Here is a 22,861-nt window from a genome sequence, read left to right on the forward strand (position 1 = left end):
GCCAAAAGACCTGGCACAATTTGAGAAACAAAATAGAATACTTTTAGATTATAAGGTATAAAATATCCATGCATTCATGTTGATATAAAGAAATGGTTGAATAAATGAGGAATAATAGACAAATTTCCTGCACAGAAGAATTTAAAACCATTTATGTAGATATGCTACCCTTCAGAAGGTACAGATTAACTCCCCACAGCTTAAGTGTGAGCTGTGCATAGTGACTGTTTTCAGGAGTACAGTATGGAAAGGGAAGAAAGTTACTTGACAGTGGAGAAACCTAATAAACACTACCTCAAGTTACATGAACAAGGTTAGCATCAAAAATGGTGTCATATTGACAGTATATACTCATGAAGCAATGTGCTAAGGATGGCATTTTACTTCTGAGATCTTCCTCCAAAAAATACACAACCCCAGTCTAATCATGGGACAAAAGTCAGACAAATCCCAATTGAGAGACATTCTACAAAATGGTGAACAGTAATCAAAACTGTTAAGATCATCAAAACCAAGGAATGTCTGAGAAACTGTCATAGACAAGAGGACTCTAAAGAAACAACACTATTAGATGCAAGATGGTATCCTGGATGAAATCCTGAAACTGAAATGGGGCATTAAGAAAAAAATGAGGAAATCATAATAAAGCATGAACTTCAGTTAATAAAATATATCAATATTAATTGTGACAAATGTATCATACTAATATAAGATTTTAATAATATGGGGGACTGGGCATGGGGTATATGGGAACTCTTTATCTTCACAATAATTCTGTAAATCTAAAATTGTTCTAAGTTTATTAACACAAATAACTCAATTTACCAGAAAAATTATATTTATATCAGTCCTTAAAGCATATTTTTGTGTATATGTATTAGTTCATAATGTTATTTGCTTTCACCCACTATTCCATATCCCTTGGGGTATAGTATGCTTTTCTTCTGCACAGATTAGGGATTTGCCTTTGACTTGGTTTGTTCAATGATCTGTGAGTGGTGTTGGTTCTTGTGTGGTTTGGCTTGAACTCTTTTACTCCTGGGTCGACCATGAAAGTAATATCCCTGGGTAGTGCTTGCCCACGGAGAATGCGAACACATGTGGAATATATCTGAACCCTACTCAAATCCCAGAGCCAAGTTGAGCTCACTGAAATATGATGCAGTGTCACCCAGTTGTTAAACAGACCATGAGTAGAAGAATAAATGCTTGCTAGATAGGCCACTGAATTTTCTGGTGGCCTGTTAGTTTATTGCAACAATAACAGAATAATTTAGTGTGTAACACAAATCTTCATGGAGATGACCGTTGCTCTTTGCTGTAATGTATGTGCATCCCTATTAATTGTGTGTGTGTGTGTTCAGTATGAGCACAAGTCAAATTTCTAAAAAACTTGTTCTACTGGGAAAATGCCAGCTAAGTGTATAATACTATTATAACTAGTATTCAATAAATCAGTAAAACCATATGTAACTGACATACTTTGATTATAGTCTTTTATTTAGGAAATAATTTTAGTTCATCATAGTTACGTGGTTTTTTTATTCAAGATTTTGTGAAGCAGACCCAGTCCAATTTCACAGTCATGCCATTTGTAAAATGGTGTAATCCAGTGAATTATGAATGTTGGAATGGACTCATATATTAGGGGCTCTCTCTCTCTGTGAATATTGAAATGTATTTTGCTGATATAAGTGATAATTGTTTAAAAAGAAATTTAACAGCATCAGCAGTAAATGAAGTACTATTTGAATATATGTATATGTCTTGATTTTTTAAATACATGGTGCATACTCACGATATGTTTTTGTGCATATATAACGTCATGCATTTAACACACAGAGATATATAAAATCTCATGTACGCCTCCCTCCAAATATGTATAAATGAGTAAATACCTAGGCAGTGAGCTAGATGGCGATATAGCATATAAAAATGTAATTTTACTTTAGAATCCATGGATTATGACCCCATAGGTCTAGGTCTTGAGAAACTCTAGCAACAATAGTCTGTATGAAATGCATTAAGTATTATTTTTCTCTTATTGAATAGAATTTAATTGTAAATATATGGAATATAATCTTCCTGAGTCACATAAAAATGGCACTGATAGTAAAGGAAAAAGTTTTAGCAAAGAGTATTTCTGTTATGCTCCTTATATGTTGAAACATTTTTCATAAGAGTTTATATAGTTAAATACTGAACTATCAAAATGTGTTATTTTTGGCAATGTGCTTTGCTGATGAGATAAGCATATGTTTATTGTTTTAATTTATATATTTCACTTTTTATTTTTACAAGCTTCTTTCTTTGAATAATGAAAAATATTGGGGGCATAATATTTAACTTAATATATGATATTACGTTGAATGGCAAGTAAAGTGTTTAAAAGTTTTTCTTACTGTGGTTATTATATTAGCCATAATTTCAGGTTTCAGGGCCAAAAGAAGGATATCCTAAAAAGCACAGAATGTTTCATAGCTTTCCATCCTTCTTAACCTTCTACATTGTCCTCCTGGTAACACATCACATGTCAGGAGATCATTAGGCAAATGCAGATAGTTGGCAATTTTGATTAAACGTGAAAAAAACTATTTTGTAAAGAAATAAAAACATGTATCATAGTGGACTAAGTGTCCCTAATAACTGTGAGTAGGTTGACACATATAGTAACTAGAAAATGACTCTAAAATAAGACATTCTGTACACACACAGACACACACCCATAATTCCATTGATTTTTAAGTTACATGTAGCATCCTGAAGGAAAACTAACAAGAATAGTAAGTCAATACTTTTACAAAGGTCTGAAAATTTAAGGGACAAACTTAACAGTAATATCCAACATCAAATGTATGTGTGCAAAGCATTTCCTGAACAGAAAGGAAAGAAAAGGCATGGTGAGAATAGGTTGAGGATGGAATAATAATATTTGTGGACAGGGAAATTATTTGTCCAGTACTGTGTTAGTTTTCTTAATATTGACTATAATTGTATCAAAACTCCTTTCATATTTATTTTCTAGCCATCTTTCAAATATGCCACTGAGAATTATTCTATTCCCAAAGTGATTTTCAATGTGTTTATTGAGATGTCAAATACCATAAAATTTGTGGCCCTTGTTTTCTAACAGCCACCATCGTGGAGGGTAAAAGTAGTTGGCTCTGTACTTTCATGATGCTGGATGTCAGCAGTGGAGGATTCCATGCTTTATAGTAGGAGATATGAACCTCCCTCCCCATTTTTTAAAAAATATTTATTTATTTATTTTTGGCTGCGTTGGGTCTTCATTGCTGCACGCAGGCTTTCTCTACTTGCGGCAAGAGGGGGCTACTGTTCGTTGCAGTGCACGGGCTTCTCATTGCGGTGGCTTCTCTTGTTGTGGAGCACAGGCTGTAGGTGCACAGGCTTCAGTAGTTGTGGCACGTGGGCTCAGTAGTTGTGGCTCGCGGGCTCTAGGGCGCAGGCGCTCAGCAGTTGTGGTGCACGGGCTTAGTTGCTCCGTGGCATGTGGGATCTTCCTGGACCAGGGCTTGAACCCGTGTCCCCTGCATTGGCAGGCGGATTCTTAACCACTGCGCCACCAGGGAAGCCCTCCCTCCCCATTGTTTTTACCCACTCTGTTATCTTATCACTCTTAGTCTTCAGTTGGCTCTATACTTAGGGCCACACGGAGACAATTCAGGTATCCCTTTTAAGTTGCACCCTATTAACAGAGCCTACTGAATTGAGAAGTAGGAGTGTAAGGCCAATTAATAATCAAATGCTTTTGCTTTTTGTTTTTGTTCATGTTTGATGTTTTTCTCTGTTGAGAATCTCAGGAGAAGGAGTGTTGTCTTATCTGGTAACAATCCAGTATTCAGTAGTCTTAGGATCATCATATCTTATATTACATTTTGCCTAAAATGTATAATTGTGGGCTCTAAAAATAAATCTAAGATTAAAATATGATTGAAGTAAAAAATATATATATAAACAACATTTTTGAATGCTGTCAGAGACAATTTTCTTAAATAATTTTCTCTAAAAGAGAATAATAATGGTGGTTGAAAATGTTGTTTCATGATCCAGGCAATGCAGGAAAGCAAAATTTTAGAATTGCTTAGAAAATAACACATTGATTAGAATTAAAAATTTTATTTTCTGCTTTTTAAAAAAATTTTGGGTTTTAGTGTCTTCACTCCTTTATGTCTTGCCTACTTTTGACTTTTTCTTTTTACCTGGATTCAGTTGTCATCTCCTAGATGAACCAATCTTGCTTACCTAAACAAGTTATACTTAATTAATTGTAATATTTGTACTAGTGTTATAAGCTGAACTGTGTTCCTCCAAATTCATATGTTCAAGTCCTAACCTCCAGTACCTCAGGAAATGACTATATATGGAGGTAGGTAGTTAAGTTAAAAATGAGGCTGGTTTGGTGGGCCCTAATCTATTCTGACTTGTGTCTTTATAAAAAGAGGAGATTATAACATACAGAGAGACACCAGGGGCACATGTGCACAAAGGGAAGACCAGGTGAAGACACAGAGAGAAGGTGGCTATTTGCAAGCCAAGGAAAGAGATCTCAGAAGAAAATAGACCTGACCATATATTGATCATGGCTTCTAGCCTCCAGGATAGTGAAAAAATAAATTAGTCTTCTTTAAGCCACCTAGTCGGTGGTATGTTGTTATGGCAGCCCTTGCAAACTAATACAAATAGTAAGCATTAACCTTAACATTTTGGAATGTTGACTAATACTTTATACATTTTACGAGTCAATGCTCATGTGAAAAGTAGTTTTTCAATCACATAGCACATTTCTCTTCTTAGGAAATAGTAAGATGGGCTGTTTTGCCCAAGAATCATGGTAGTTCAATATTACTGGCATGGTGCACATTTGATCATGCTCTTGAGTTTCCTCCAGTTAAATATTATGAAAATGTAGATGTCCAACATGACTAATGATATCACTAGTTTATTCCTTTTGTATGTCCTGAATTTACATTTTACAATTTGATTGTATTAATCAGTAAATATATATATATATATACATTTAAAAAATTCTCTCTCTATATATAGATATAGATAGAGTTTTAATACTTTCAAAGCAAACGAAAACCCTGCCGCCCTCCACATAAAAGAGTTTGTTTCCTTATTGAACAATTTGTTTTCTGCTTTGTTTACTAAGTTCCTAAAATATCACAATAATATAAGGCAGGTCATAGAGGAATTAATTTCTAATATAGCAAAATTAACTTTAGTGTTAAATAAAACCCACCAATATTCATTCATTTATTCAAAAAAATACTCAGCACCTCTTAGGTACTAAGCACTGTGTTTTACATTGCAGATACAATTTTGAACCAGACAGAAATGGCCCCTAATCCCCTAGAGTACAAACCATATTGACTGAATAGAGCGTGATTTTCTTTTCCCGACACTGATGAGTAAAAAAGTTTTGAAACAGTGCCATTTATTAATAGTCTTTTATACCTAATGATTATCTAATTTATACTTATACCTCAGAAAACCAAACATTAATAATTTAACCTGTTATTATGATTTAATAGAAGAGATTGCAAAATTTGGAACAAAGACATTCCTTAGTTTACAACCTAGCTTTGCTGTGTCATAGTTTTATTATTTTGGGCAAATTACTTAAACTATTCAAACCTGTTTGCTTATGTGTAAGCCCTCATTATTAATATTTACTTTGAAGCTTGACTTAAAGTCAGAGATCATAAGAAGTACATGGTGGGCCTATAATAATTATTACCTTTATTTTTATATTAAAATTAATAGTATTAGGTTTAATCAGATAAAATTATGTCAGAACACATATGTCAGAATTACTTTCAAAGCAATCTTGGGTTCCAGATCAAGCTACTTGCTTTTTGATGGTCAGGCTTTTAACCATTGTGCATTTTACTTAGCAAATATATAAATTTTTTAAGAGACAAACAAAAAAACCTTTTATTATATTCACCAGAATTAAACACAGTATCCGATATGGCAATATGGTTCCAGTTTTTCATTTCCAAGTGTCATTCTAACAAGATTCAAATATAATATTTGTTAGTGAGGTTCTATATAAATTCACTAATGAGAACAGTTGTGTTGTTTTAGCTTAATTTTTTTTCTGCCTCACATTGTGCCTGAGAATTCTTTTTTATTCTTATGGTGTGTGTGTGTGTGTGTGTGTGTGTGTGTGTGTGTGTGCATGCATGCATGCATGCATGCATGTGTTTGTGTGTGTTTAGTGTCCTGTTCTGATTCTATTACCCTAGGGCTTGATTTTCTTTTGTGAGTTTTGAGATTCCGTAGAAAGAAGACTGCTTTCAACATGTAAATGCTTCTGCCACTTTACGTTTAGTGAAGCAGGTCGTTTTAGCTTCCTTCCAGCAGTAAGATTCATTATTTTAGTGAGTTTTGACATAGGCTCTGATTGGTTAAAAAATCCATGTTCATCATTTGCAGTTTTACTTTTGTTTTGGTATTAGGAAGAATATAGAACATATTCAGCAGTAAAACCCTAGTCAAGTGATTTAATCTGTAAGAAAAATAAGCCTTACCTTGAAATGCTTTTAAATATGTTTTTTGTTTATTTAGGGGTTGGAGGAGGGAAAGGTCACTGTTAATAGAGAGCTTTAACCAATTCTGACAAATCTGTAAACTAAAATGATGGTTCATCATAAGATTATGAAAACTCCTAAAAAGGGCACAATGGAAATATTTAAACTTTCTACTTTAGGATAAATGGTATTAAATCATGACCCTCATAGTCATCCTACATAAAGTTATGCTGCGATCACTGATCTTTCCTCAATCTCCTCTGGAAAGTGGTATCAACAACATTGACACATTAAAAAAGGAAAGATAAACCCACTAGCATTTGATGAGTTAATGTGATAATAATTGGCATTATGCTATTCATTTAGAAGTATTTAGAAAAAGAGTAAAAACCTGCAGAAACCTATCACCTTTATATGAGGCTCCCAAGCTGTCTCTAAGCAGACTGGCTGTGCCTCAGTGGTCACATGAAGCCCCCTTTGTCATATGACTTTAGGGGCATGAACATATAACTACCCTCTTGAAAACTGTATCTGAATTTAAGCTTTAAATGATACTAATTAAAATGGTACTAATTAAACGTAAATGGTACAGTTACTCTCACAAGAATAGGTACAAAATATTTTTGAAGTAATCTGCACTTCTCAAATTTAGGACTATGTTTCTAATTATTTTTGTATATTTTCTTGAACATTCTTGTTTTTCTTATCTTCCAAATGATGCGCCACTGGTTCTTTTTTTTTTTTTTATCTTTATTTTTGGCTGCGTTGGGTCTTTGTTGTTACGCGTGGGCTTTCTCTAGTTGCAGCGAGCGGAGGCTACTCTTTGTTGTGGTCCGCAGGCTTCTCATTGCGGTGGCTTCTCTTGTTGCAGACCATGGGCTCTAGGCATGCGGGCTTCAGTAATTGTGGCATGGGGGCTCAGTAGTTGTGGCACATGGGCTTAGTTGCTCCGTGGCATGGGAGATCTTCCCGGACCAGAGCTCAACCCCATGTCACCTGCATTGGCAGGCGGATTCTTAACCACTGTGCCACCAGGGAAGTCCCATTCCACTGGTTCTTGTTTTGGATTTTCATATTACCATTAGTCGTTTTAGTGACTCTAATTCTTATTGAAAAAATTAAAAAGCTACATACCCATTCCTAACAAAAACAATTGGACTTCCCAAAAAACATAAATGGACTCCATAGATCAAGAATCCCAACTTTGACAACCTTTAATAAACTTAGAAAATGATAACCCATTTGTCTTAATATATTTATTCTAATATTTTCTACAATATACATTTTTGAGGCTGCTAAATACTGTGTGTGTGTGTGTGTATACACACACACACATATATATTTCTGAGATTAAATTTGACCAGCTCCTAAATCTGAGACTTGGAAGATTTGGATATACTTTTCTCTCTCTCTTTTTTTTTTTTTTTTTTTGCGGTATGCGGGCCTCTCACTGTTGTGGCCTCTCCCGTTGCAGAGCACAGGCTCCGGACGTACAGGCTCAGCGGCCATGGCCCACGGGCCCAGCCGCTCCACGGCATGTGGGATCCTCCCGGACCAGGGCACAAACCCGTGTCCCCTGCATCGGCAGGCAGACTCTCAACCACTGCGCCACCAGGGAAGCCCCTACTTTTCTCTTTATGTTAGAAAATGAAAGTCCCTTTGCACGCCATGGAAAAATACACAATTCCCAGGCTTTTAAAATACTATATCCCATATAGTAGTATTTATTGATTTATTACAATATAACACAATTTCCACTTCATTGAGTGGACATTTATTACTATCTAGCCTTCAAGTTAATTTCAGTGATATTATTAGGTCAGTTTTAACTTTTTGCACAAAATGTGAGCCCATATCCATTATTGGATGTCATTAACGTATCTAAAGGTGTAATCTGGCCATTGAATGTGAAAATAGGTATGCTTTTCTTCGCCTGTCAGTGCTATTAAACTACAGTATTTTTCACTTCCATAGTAATTTAACTGTATTTTTTTACTTGATGTTTCTACTATGATTTTTTTAAATTGAGCTTCATACTATGTCTGCCATCAAATTTCATCCAAAAACCTATCTCTGCCAGACTCAAATGGATACAATTATTTTCCTAGAAAAAATGTGAGCCTGGAATATGTCCACTTTGCTTCCGTTTGAACTAATCTAAGCTTTTATGATTTTAAAGTTCTCCATGGATATTCTTGGGCATGTCAGAGATCTTTTACCTTTGTTCATCAGTATATGTTGCTGTGAGTTGGTTCTGGTTTGTTAAGCACTTTAAAGAAATGGAAAACTTTAAATTCTACAGGGTTAAGAAAGGGAATCTTATAGAAGAAAATATGCTTTACTGTTATCCATGAATTTAATCTTTATCTTTTAAATATTTATTATTTATACTAAGTGAATTTAACAATATATGTGATCAATAATGAACTTTTAAATATAGAAAGATGTGTGGAGAACATGAACTGAACATTTTATGACTATTTGACCAATGTGAAACTATCCCTGGCTAAAGAAATTTCATTTTCTGGCTCCTAAATCTTGAAATAAAGAATGTTTAACATAAAAACATCTTTATAATTGGCTCTAATATGGGCAGAAGGAGACCGAACACACAATTAATACATAATCTCAATTTAGGAATGATTTCAGAAATTTCTGGAAAAACAAGTGATTTCACAAGAAAAATAATAGTTGTAGAGCATCTTGGTCTGATTTCTCTGAGCTTTATTTGCAAAGGAAAGAAGTTATGAACGACTGTTGAAAGAAGGTAAAGTCCTATCTGATCCAAAAAGACTAAGCTTCCTGAAACACTATTTTTTTATAATACAGTCAGGCCACCATTCAGTATGGTGTTAAAATAACAATCTGAACTCTTTTATTTAACTGAATATTCGCAAATAATAGATTTTCCTGTGACCTCACCAAGCTCTACAATGTCAAGGCTACCTCCTTAAGAAAGGAGGCAGAATTAATGCCCAAGCATGCCTTCCAGTTATATCTCACTTTGGCTTTCCTGTGTCCAAGGAAATACATTTCTGTCTCTTGTACCCTGCTTTGAGTGGCATTAATTTCTATTGATTGATTATTCCATTTCTAATTATTTCCATAAATGATACAGGGAAAAACATTAAATACATTTTATCTTCTAATTTGTGTCTGTAAGATATTTCGAGTAATCCACCTATTTGTTATTTGTGTTAAAATTTGACAGGTCAATTTGCCCAAATAAGGGTAACCTGGATGCCTCAGGATCTGAAAATAATATCAAATGAAAAATGATTTAAGAGTTGGAAAAGGCATTTAATCAAAAATCATGTGACATATACGGACACCTTATCTTTGATAAAGGTGCCAGGAAAGTACAGTGGAGAAAGGACAGCCTCTTCAATAAATGGTGCTGGGAAAACTGGACAGGTACATGTAAAAGTATGAGATTAGAACACTCCCTAACACCATACACAAAAATAAGCTCAAAATGGATTAAAGACCTAAATGTAAGGCCAGAAACTATCAAACTCTTAGAGGAAAACATAGGCAGAACACTCTATGACATAAATCACAGCAAGATCCTTTCTGACCCACCTCCTAGAGTAATGGAAATAAAAACAAAAATAAACAAATGGGACCTAACGAAACTTAAAAGCTTTTGCACAGCAAAGGAAATGATAAACAAGACCAAAAGACAACCCTCAGAATGGGAGAAAATATTTGCAAATGAAGCAACTGACAAAGGATTTATCTCCAAAATTTACAAGCAGCTCATGCAGCTCAATAACAAAAAAACAAACAACCCAATCCAAAAATGGGCAGAAGACCTAAATAGACATTTCTCCAAAGAAGATATACAGAATGCCAACAAACACATGAAAGAATGCTCAACATCATCAATCATTAGAGAAATGCAAATCAAAACTACAATGAGATATCATCTCACACCAGTCAGAGTGGCCATCATCAAAAAATCTAGAAACAATAAATGCTGGAGAGGGTGTGGAGAAAAGGGAACACTCTTGCACTGCTGGTGGGAATGTGAATTGGTTCAGCCACTATGGAGAACAGTATGGAGGTTCCTTAAAAAACTACAAATAGAATTACCATATGACCCAGCAATCCCACTACTGGGCATATACCCTGAGAAAACCAAAATTCAAAGAGTCATGTACCAAAATGTTCATTGCAGCTCTATTTACAATAGCCCGGAGATGGAAACAACCTAAGTGCCCATCATCGGATGAATGGATAAAGAAGATGTGGCACATATATACAATGGAATATTACTCAGCCTTAAAAAGAAATGAAATTGAGCTATTTGTAATGAGATGGATAGACCTAAAGTCTGTCATACAGAGTGAAGTAAGTCAGAAAGAAAAAGACAAATACCGTATGCTAACACATATATATGGAATTTAAGAAAAAAAAAAGGTCATGAAGAACCTAGGGGTAAGACAGGAATAAAGACACAGACCTACTGGAGAACGGACTTGAGGATATGGGGAGGGGGAAGGGTGAGCTTTGACAGGGCGAGAGAGAGTCATGGACATATACACACTAACAAACGTAGTAAGGTAGATAGCTAGTGGGAAGCAGCCGCATGGCACAGGGATATTAGCTCGGTGCTTTGTGACAGCCTGGAGGGGTGGGATATGGAGAGTGGGAGGGAGGGAGACGCAAGAGGCAAGACATATGGGAACATATGTATATGTATAACTGATTCACTTTGTTATAAAGCAGAAACTAACACACCATTGTAAAGCAATTATACCCCAATAAAGATGTTAAAAAAAAATCATGTGACATAAAAACCATGAATTTTTATCATCTGGAATCCTAAATTCCTGCTTCCAGCTCCACTATCTAGAGCCAAACCTGGCTAGTTCAAATCAGACAGGTTTAATTTTTCCCATATTGTGGAAGAGATACTCATATGCCTAAGAAGTTCAGTAAAAGACTGATGCAAAATAAAATCTTACCACATGGTGAGGGACATGAATATATCCTGATAAATTGTGGGAAGAAGGCAGAGGTTAAGCAAACAGTAAAATAGTGACCCCGTCTGCTCATATTACCTATGTAACTTGGAAGAGAATTAAAAGTTATCAAATGCTTTACAGAACATTGTCTTTAATATCCTATTCAAAATCAGTGCTTCAACTTGTCTTAGTAACAGAATATCTATTCCCATTTCCCAAATCTATGTTATAGAAAGGCAGCAGGGCTCCATGCACTTAAACACAGCTGTACAATAATACTTATTGGTTTACTATTCAGTATTAGCCACCTGAATAATATTTGGGCTTTCTTAGAAGCTCGATTTGGTTTTAGTATATATTACACTAAAGACACAAAGTTAAAATGTTGTATTCTAAAGTCATTTGAAATAATTATCTTTTGTGCATGTATGTTTAGGTCCCCAATATGATATATGGTTGGATTAATTTATTTTAGTTAGTTTTCAATTAGAGGAAATTGCTTTTGTAATTAATTTGGTTTTTATTTTTTTAATTGAAATACATTTGACATACATTGTTTAAGATGTACTACATGTTAAATATGTATTGTAATATGACTGACATTGTAGTGATAATTAGTAGCTCTTTCACATCACATAAGTATTTCTTTAGTTGGAATAATTAAGATAAGTTTGATGATTATAATACAGTATTGTTGTCTATATTGACTATACTGTGCACTAGATCTCTAGGGCTTATCTACTACTGGTTGCAAGTTTGTACCTTTCAACAACATCTATCCTATCCCTCCCACCTCCATTCTTAGCCCCATCCCCTGGTAACCACCATTTCACTCTCTGTTTTTACAAGTTTGGCTTTTTTAGATTCCACATATAAGTGATATCATATGGTATTTATCTTTGTCTGACTTGTTTCACTTAGCATAACATTCTCAAAGTCTATCCATGTCACACATGGCAGAATATTCTTATTTCTCATGGCTGAATAATATTATATATATATATATATATATATATATATATATATATATATATATACACACACACCCCCACACCCCCACACACCACACCTTCTTTATTCATTCTTCCATCGATGGACACATAGGTAGTTTCTGTATCTTGGCTCTTGTGAATACTGCTGCAATAACATGGGAATGCATATATCTCTTCAATGTCATGTTTTTATTTGGGTATTTACCCAGGAGTGGAATTGCTGGATCATATGGTAGATCTATTTAATTTTTGGATAAACCTCCATATTGTTTTCCATAGTGGTTGAACCACTTTATATTCCCACCAACAGTGCAGAAGGGTTTCCTTTTCTCTATATCCTTGCCAACATTTGTTATCTCTTGTCATTTTGATGATAACCATTCTAACAGGTGTGAGGTGATATCTTATTGGGTTTTGATTTGCATTTCCCTGATGATTAGTGATGCTGAGCATACTTTCATGTACCTGTTGGTCATTTGGGTGTCTTCTTTGGAAAATGTCTATTTAGTTCTTCAGGGCATTAAAAATTTTTTTGTTGTTATAGAGGTGTATGAGTTCTTTTTATATTTTGGATATTAATTCCTTATTGGGTATACAGTTTACAAACATTTTCTTCCATTCTGTATGTTGCCTTTTCATTTTATTAATTGTTTCTTTTGCTGTGCAGAAGTTTTTGGTTTTATATAGTCCCATTTGTTGAATTTTGCTTTTGTTTGTGTTTTTGGTGTCTTATCCAAAAACTCATTGCCAAGATCAATTATTTTCTTCTAGGAGTTTTGTGGTATCAGGTGTTATGTTTAAGTTTTTGAAATTTCAAGTTAATTTTTGTGAGTGGTGTAATACAGGGGTCCAATTTTATTTTTCTGCCTGTGTTTATCCAGTTTTCCCAGCACCATTTGAGGAAGAGACTATCCATTCCACAATGGGTGTTCTTGGTTCTCTTGTCATATATGAGTTGACTGTATATATGGGGGTTTAATTCTGGGCTCTCTGTTCTGTTTATTTGTCTATGTCTATTTTTATGTCAGCATCATACTGTTATAATCACTATAGCTTTATAGTATAGTTTGAAATCAGAAAGTGTGATACCATAATTTGGTTTTTAAATATGTAAAATTATACCATTCCAAAGGCAGAACTATAAAATGATAAATATTTAGAAAAACAAACGCCATATTTCTCTTCCTATTCTCTCCAATCTATGCCTTTCACTCTTTAAAAGAAACAATTTGTATTATAATTGTGGTTATTTCAGTGTTTCCTTTTTCAAATATATATTTGCATATTTTCCTTCATTTCTTTCATAAAATGCAGCTAATATGTGTACATACACATACAAACTCTCTTGCACCTTTTCCTTGTCTTCTTAAGAATATTTGCATGAAGGTATGACTCCATACCAATGTATAAAAATTTTCCCCATTCATTTTTATGGATTCTTTGTATTCAATTGGGCAGGTATAACAAAACTTATTCATTCAAGCCCTTCCATTAATTTGGGGTTGTTTTAAAATTTTAATGTCATAAATAACACCAAAATGAACATATTTGTGTATAAGTCATTCTTGGAGAAGAGATCAGTATTATCTTTTACAGCTTAAATTTTTTAATTTATTTTAGGTTTGAGAAGAGAAAATAAAATTTATATATTTGAGGTCAGTGTGTACAGACAAAAATGGTTAACAGGCTGATTTTATCTCTTGCAGCCTAGGTTAAGTTGGAGGTCCAATATTTAGGTGGACACTGTGATAATGCTTTTCTTGCATTAGACTTGTGTCTCCATTGTTACACTGTAGTATTCGTATATTGAGTAGAAGTACCCATATAATATTCATATACTGAGTATAAGTACCATAGAATAGCTAGTCCAAAGATAGAAGTTATACAGTGTTCAATTGCCAAAGACACTCCAAAAGTAAGCATTAAATGCCCTAACATAAGAAGAATGAGGTCATGTTGTTGAGTACAGAAATTCCCTATGCACTAAATCACTTACAAGATTGTATTTAGTGAATTCTTAATTTTATAAAAGGAAGTTTTCAAGAAAAGATGAAGAAAATGTTGCACAAATATATATCTCATTATAAAAAGCAGAATGAGTAGATTCTTAGAATTGAAATTGCTAGGTGAAAGGGTAAATGTATATATTGTTGATATCATCAAAGGAATATAACATTTTTCATTTTATTGTGGAAAAATGCCTATTTTCCCATAGTCTTGTCATTACAGTATATTCTCAAACTTGGATTTTTCCAGTCAGATAGGTAAGTAAATTTAATATTTATATGAGTTTAATATTTTTAAATTCTATATTCAGTTCTAAATATATACTTAATTTACATAATCTCATTTTCTTTATTGATATTACAGATTCTAAGTGTGTGACATAAATTACAAATACTTTTCCTTTGTTTCCTATTTGTGATTTCCGTTTTGATTTTTATTTTTAATGCATGTAAAGTCTGATTTGGTTTGTTTGTTTGCTTTTTAAATGAGTTGTATTTATCAATCACTATTACTATTGCTTTGGAATTTTACAATGATATTACGCATTCCAAGATTACAAAGGAATTTAACCATTTTTAACATCTGTATTATTTCACTGTTTACTATTTAGATCACTCATCCATCTGGAATTTATCCTTTATACAATACCATACAGGTTCAATTCTATACTCATCTGAATATCTATTAAATAATTTATTTAAAAAGTTAAGCTTCTTTCATTGTAATGTGATGCCAAGTTTATCAGCTAGCAAATTTTACTATCTTCTGTGTATATTCCTGGTATTTTAAATTTTGATATGTTGCTCTTATATTTGTGCATTAATACCACACACAATTAATTATAGAAGCTATACGTTTAAATAGCTGGAAGAACAACCCCTAATATTGCTTTTCTACTTTTTCTTTGTCTATTTATTTTGCTTACTCATGTTTTCCAAATGAACATCATAATCAAGTTAGCTGGCTCCATGAAAAGCAATTGTTGGAAATTTTATTTTATATGAATTTAATTAAATCTATAAATTAGGTTATGGAAAATTGACTGTTTGTGAAGTTACAACTTCCTATTCAAGAGCATAGACATTTCTTTCTGTTTAATAATATATACTCTTTGCGTTCCAGTTTTGCACATTACTGTTTAGGTTTGTACTGAGGCACTTTTCTGTAACTGTTTTTTGTTGTTAACTCAAATTGAATCTTCTCTCTCATTACATCCCGTATTTACTGTTTTACTTTTATTGTCACATTTCTGGTAGTTATTGTGTTGATATTGGTTTTATCCTAATATTCAGTCATATACTCTGATGATGAATGTAGTTTTATTTCCTTTCTAATTATTTAGATTAGAACTGAATTTTCTTACCTAACTGCATTAGTTAATACCTCGAATGCTGAGTAAAACTGTACTAGTCATAGTGAACATCTTTGTCTTATTCTTTAGTGAGGTAAGGGTTTTGTTTCTGACACTTGAAAAACAAAACAAGTATTTTCCTTTTCTCTTGACAAAAATAGTAATTACATTTTTATTGACAGATTTTGGAAGGAGCAAAGAAAAAGGCTTTATTAAAGAAACCAGTGAGCTTTACCCAAGGAATTTTATTATATACAGGAATTTATCTCTCCCTATCAGAATCCATTTCAAATGGCAGAACAAATATAAAAATATTAAATCCGCAATAGTTCTAGAATTAAAAATCAGAACCCATTTGTTCTTGCTTTTAGCAGTATTTCATTTCTGTTAAGTTCTACAGCAAATTGGACCAGAAGGTGTTCAAATCCAAAGACCTATAAAATCTACCACTCAACACCAATAAGAATAAGTCCATCAAAAAAAATACTCTTAGTATAATTCCTCATTATTAGCAAAATATATGTGGGAGAGTTGAGAGCTGGGCAATGGAATGAGCCTTGGATTTTCATTCCCAAACAATTGACTAAAGAACAATGAAACCACTCTGATATAATGAATGTGAGAGTAGGATTAAAAAGTAGTTCCCCCTCTTTAAACAAAAGGGAGAGAGAATTCAATGGAAGAACCTGTTCAAATGTGAGTCCTCTCAACTCTCATGTAGAATCATGGAGCAAAGACATTTTATTTCTTATCAGAATTGTCTCCATACTCAGGAAAACATCCCTCCTTTAACTAAGGAAACTAACTAGAGTGATATCCCTCTAGATATCTGTGCTGATCAAGCAAAGGTCTGGATTACAATAAGAAAAACACATATCTGAGGTAGCATAACTATCAAAGAAACAAAGTATCATACTTAAAGACATGAGCAATACTCAAAATATCTTTTAGAGAAAAGAATATTTGAAAAGTACATACAGTATTATTATCTATATTGTATTATAAACAGAAAAGCAAAAATAGATGAATAAGCATTTATTTTGGAAAGAGGCAAGTAGAGGTTTCAGATGATAAAGCCAAATGTTTTTTGATGTGGACCATTTTTAAAGTCTTTTATTGAATTTGTTACAGCATTGCTTCTGTTTTATGGTTTTTTGGTTTGTTTGTTTTTTGTTTTTGGCCACGAGGCATGTGGTATCTTAGCTCCCTGACAGGGGATTGAACCCACACCCCCTGCATTGGAGGGCAAAGTCTTAATCACTGGACTGCCAGGGAAGTCCTAATAAAGACAAAAATGAAAACAAAAAATCTACATGTAGTGTGAATAACAGAATGCACAATCCAGAAAAAGAATTAGAAAGCCAGAAGGTAGTCGAGACTTATTTCTCTAACATACCACAGAAACAAATAAACACACCATATAGGATAAATAATTATGGTAGAAAATAAATTCAGAGTTCTTCATATATACTTGGTAGGAAATACAGCAAAATATATCAGACATAGAGGAAAGTAATATTTAATGTAATAGAATGTCAAAAAACATTCATTTTTGTTTGAACTTTTTACAACAATCAAGTGGTCAAATGTTCCAGTAAAAATTTTACAATGTAAGCTTATACCCCTGTGGTACTTGAATGGTATCAAAAGTAGATTATGTTGCTTCCTGACACTATAGATATAATCCTTCTAGAAAAGGAACATTAGCCTCTCAAACTCCTACATTACAAAGGGCTTAACAAAAGAGATTGTTATATATGGGATACTGCTTAAAAATAATTTTTAAAATGAATAAATTCTAAAGATTTTTAAAATCTTAGAAATAGTATCTCAATAAATTTCCATGTATGTTGTAGTTCACACTACTTTTGATGTTTCATTTTTTGTTGTTATTTATCACTATATGAAACATGCCCTCATCCTTTAGCACAGCCTAAGGCTTTCTCTGGAAAAAAAGTGTTACAAGCAGCTTCTTCACAAACAGGAAAAATACTGCAAATTTGTGATTGATATTCTTAAAAAGGTATGTATTAGTTAGTGTGCTATATAGCACTAAAAATGTACCTTTAGGGCTTCCCTGGTGGCGTAGTGGTTGAGAGTCCACCTGCCGATGCAGGGGACGCGGGTTCGTGCCCAGGTCCAGGAAGATCCCACATGCCGCGGAGCAGCTGGGCCCGTGAGCCATGGCCGCTGGGCCAGCGCGTCCGGAGCCTGTGCTCCACAACGGGAGAGGCCACAGCAGTGAGAGGCCCGCGTACAGCAAAAAAATAAACAAATTAAAAAAAATAGTACCTTTATTACTAAATTAAGATGATTATTCTGTCAGTAATATTTATTGGGCCCAGAATTTTGAAGTTTTTGGTTAGCTATGATTCATAAAGATAATTTAGAAATATATGAATTAATTGTAAAAAAAAATCATTTGATCTTTCCTAATTCTGAAACCATAATATTTTAGACATCTTTAAAGCATGATAAGGAAATAATTTATAACTAACTGTAAAAAGAATCATACATGACAATTACTTCTCTTAAACAGCCACATCGCTAGTAATAAAAATACAATATACATTTAATACATATACATTTAATAAGTATGTACTGAAGCTACTACTCTTAGCTTATTTATTGCTTTTATTATTCAATAAACATATCCATTACTATCACTTAAGATCATTTATCATTTTAATAGAGAAAAATGTGCCAGTCTACCCAATTTCTAAGGAACTAGAAGTCATGAAGTGTGATATAAATACATTGATTATCATCAAAAACAGTAACAAGTTGTTCACCATCTAAATTATAGTTTTTTCTTAATTTGTACAAATAATTTTATAATTTTTGCATTCTTCTTTTCCCGAGACTAAATAACTTTTATTATCATTGTATCGTTACATGATGAAGCAAAAAAAAAAAGGGGAGGTAGGTCAATGTAACTCATTTTTTCTCGTTTTAAAGGCAGGATTATTGTGATTTAATATACCTAAAGTAAATTTCGTTCTTTAAAGATGTACATTTCTATGAACATGTAGATACTTTTCTCTTACTAATGTTTCAGATATATCACAAAAACTTAAAAGGCCCAAAAGACAAAACTACCTCAGTTTCCTACCCTCAATCCCCACAGCACATGCTCTTGTTTTTTCTTTATCACTTCCTGAACAGGAGGGGACGTCTGTCTTCTTACCAAACACTTTCCTGTCTTCCCCTCCACTTCCACTCCCTGGCTGTGGATCCCATTGTACCTGACATCTCAACAAAGTTATGCCATTATTTTTTCTTTCTTTTCTTTGGTATTGCTACCTTTTCCTTCTCTACCATTTCCATTAACATGTATACAGGCATACCTTGTTTTCTTGTGCTTCGCTTTATTGCCCTTTGCAGATATTGCATGTTTTACAAATTGAAGGTTTGTGGCAAGCCTCCATCAAGCAAGTCTATTGGCACCATTTTTCAACAGTATTTGCTCACTTTGAGCCTCTGCATCACATTTTGGTAATTCTTGCATATTTCAAAATGTTTTATTATTTGTTATGGTGATCTGCGAATAGTGATCTTTGACATTACTATTGTAATTGTTTTGAGGTGCCACAAACCACACCTATATGACAGCAAATTTAATCAATAACTGTGTGTGTTCTGACTGCTCCACCGATGGGCCATTCTCCATCTCTCCTTCTCCTTGGGCCTCCCTATTCCTTGAGACACAACAATACTGAAATTAGGTCAGTAAATAACCCTTCAATGGCCTCTAGGTTTTCAAGTGAAAGGAAGAGTTACATGTCTCTTACTTTAAATCAAACTCTAGAAATGATGCAGCTGGGTGAGGAAGGCACGTTAAAAGCAGATAGACTGAAAACTAGGCCTCTTGCGCTGCCAGTTAATCAACTTGTGAATGCAAAGGGAAAGTTCTTGGAAGAAACTACAAATGCCACTCCAGTGAACACAAGAAAGCAAAGCAGCCTTATTGTTTATATGGAAAAAGTTTTAGTGGTCTGCATCAAAAAATCAAACCAGTCACAACATTCCCTTAAGCTAAAGACTAATCCAGAGGAAGGCCCTAAATCTCTTCAATTCCATGAAGGTTGAGAGAGGTGAGGAAGCTGCTGAAGGAAAGTTTGAAGCTAGCAGAGACTGGTTCATGAGGCTTAAGGAAATAAGTTGTCTCCATTAATGTTAAGTGCATGCAAGATGAAGCAGCAAGTACTGATTTAGAAGCTGCAGCAAGTTATCAAGAAGATCTAGCTGAGGTCCTTAAGGAAGGTGGCTACCCTAAACAACAGATTTTCAATGTAGACAAAACAACCTTATATTGGAAGAAGATGCCATCTAGGACTTTCATAGCTAAAGAGGAGAAGTCAATGCCTGGTTTCAAAGAACAGGCTGACTATCTAGCTAGGGTCTAAGGCAGCTGGTGACTTGAAGCCAATAATTTACCATTCTGAAAATCCTAGGGTCCTTAAGAATTATGCTCAATCTACTCTGCCTGTGCTCTATAAATAGAATACCAAAGCTTGGATGACAGCACATCTGTTTATAGCATGGTTTGCTGAATATTTTAAGCCCACCTTTGAAGCCTATTGCTCAGAAAAAGATTCGTTTCAAAATACTACTGTTCATTGACAATGCATCTGGTCACCGAAGAGCTCTGATGGAGATATACAATGAGATTCGTGTTGTTTTCATGCCTGCTAACACAACATCTATTCTGTAGCCAATGGATTAAAGAGAAGTTTTGACTTTCAAGTCTTATTTAAGAAATACACTTCATAAAGCTATAGCTGACATAGATAGTGATTCCTTTTAGGGACCTGGGCAAAATAAATTGAAAACCTTCTGGAAAAAATTCACCACATTCTAGATGCCATTAAGAACAGTTGTGATTTATGAGAAAAGGTCAAAATATCAACATGGGTTTGAAAGAAGTTGATCCCAACCGTAATGGGTGACTTTGAAAGTAGCAGGAGAAGTGGAATTAGAAGTGGAGCCTGAAGATGTGACTGAATTGCTGTAATCTCAGGATAAATCTTTAACAGATAAAGAGTTGCTTCTTATGGATGAGCAATGATAGTGTTTTCTTGAGGTGGAATCTCCTCCTGGTGAAGATGCTCTGAAGATTGTTCAAATGACAACAAAGGATTTAGAATATTAGATAAATTTAGTTGATAAAGCAGTGGCAGGGTTTGAGAGGATTGACTCCAATTTTGAAAGAAGTCTACTGTCGGTAAAATGTTGTCAAACAGCATTGCATGCTATCGAGAAATTGTTCATGAAAGGAAGAGTCAGTTGATATGGGAAACTTCATTGTTGTCTTATTTTAAGGAATGCCACAGCCATCCCAACCTTCAACAACCACCACCCTGGTCAGTTGGTAGCCATCAACATCAAGGCAAGACCCCCCACTAGCAAAAAGATTACAACTTGTTGAAGGCTCAGATTATGTTTAGCATTTCTTAGCAATAAAGTATTTTTCAATTAAGGTATGTACATTGTCTTTTTAGACATAATGCTACTGCAATTTAACAGATTATAGTGTAAAAATAACTTTTATATGAACTGGGAAATTTTTTTAAATTTGGGACTCACTTTATTGTGATATTTTCTTTATTGCAGTGGTCTGAAACCAAAACACAATACCTCCGAGGTATGCCTGTACATGTTCCATTCTCTTTGATCTAAAGACAAGCAATCACAAACTCTAAACCGCAGAACCACATATACATCTTTAGCTCAAATCTAACTTGCTGAAAGCATTGTTTCCATTTAGGGTTCTGACTGCTGACTGCCTAACCTCCCATTTAGTAGTTCCACCCTCCTCTCCATTTTTCCCCGTCTCTCCAATTAAAATATCTACATCCCTTCCTTCAAATAATTGCTCCCTCTTTCAATCCTTTCTTCCCTTGACTTATATAGCACTAGAGTCTCTCACTTCTCCTACAAATGTTTTGTCTGAACTTTCTATCTGATAGATTTCTTTTCCATGATCTTATTTTGTAAATTGAGATTCTCACCTCACCAAAAATAGTTCAATGATGACAGAATGCCCAGATATTATGTACAGCATCTGGCAGAGTATAGATGGAAATATTTGTTGAAAGAGTAAAAGAAAAAATAAGGAAGGCAGGCAGGCAGACAGGTGAAGGAGAGGAAGAATTAATGAAGCTAATTTCCTAATTTTCCCATCAAAAGATAAAGTTTATTTCCTTTTCTTTTAAGAAAAAGTAAGTCTCTTTTTCTATTAATTACTGTGACTGAATGTGCATATTGTCATTGCATTGAACCAAGCACTAGTTAGGACACAAGATTTTGTCTCCTAACATTGACAAATGGAAAATTTTAACTATTAGTGGCATATTTACTAAAGTCAGACATACAGAGTTCACAAATTGTATATTTTCACAAGGAAGGACACCCATCTAGCTATCAGTAGATGGAGAAATTGGTCATAACTAGCATACCAGATTCTTCTCATATGAACCCTCCTGTGAACTAAACCTCATTCTCTTTAAAATAATTACTCCTACCAACAAAAAATCCTTTAAATTTATATAAGTGTACTCATGCCTTATGTGTTCTTTTTTCTCTAGCTTCTTTGGCCAAGATTTAATTGGCTATGGTGGTGAGATAGATCTATATTACTGTGTTTTGATAATTTGGCTTATGAATTGGCAGTTACCTAAGTGAAAAAGTGGTGCAGAGTATCAGACTCACAATGATGCATTTCCTTCTTTTAGGACTTAGTCCATCAAATCTACTCTAGCTTTGTATCTCTCTGATGCCCACAAATAATATTCTTTTAATTTAACGAACTTACCTATTTTTTTCCAGCAGTTGAATTCATCTGTTACAAGCTATTCCAGTATTGTAAAAAGCAGAAAATACCTAAATCCATTCTTACCTCCACAATTTTGCTATGTATCTTCCTCCCTGAAATGTTTCTTATGCAAGTCTTCAAATGCTTTCTGAAGTGACATCATTCAGTAT

Source organism: Delphinapterus leucas, unplaced genomic scaffold, assembly GCF_059928025.1.
Source record: "Delphinapterus leucas isolate spDelLeu-1000000601 "Yukka" unplaced genomic scaffold, BTC_Dleu_Yukka2 spDelLeu_asBTCV2_sq40, whole genome shotgun sequence".
Lineage (NCBI taxonomy): Eukaryota > Metazoa > Chordata > Mammalia > Artiodactyla > Monodontidae > Delphinapterus > Delphinapterus leucas.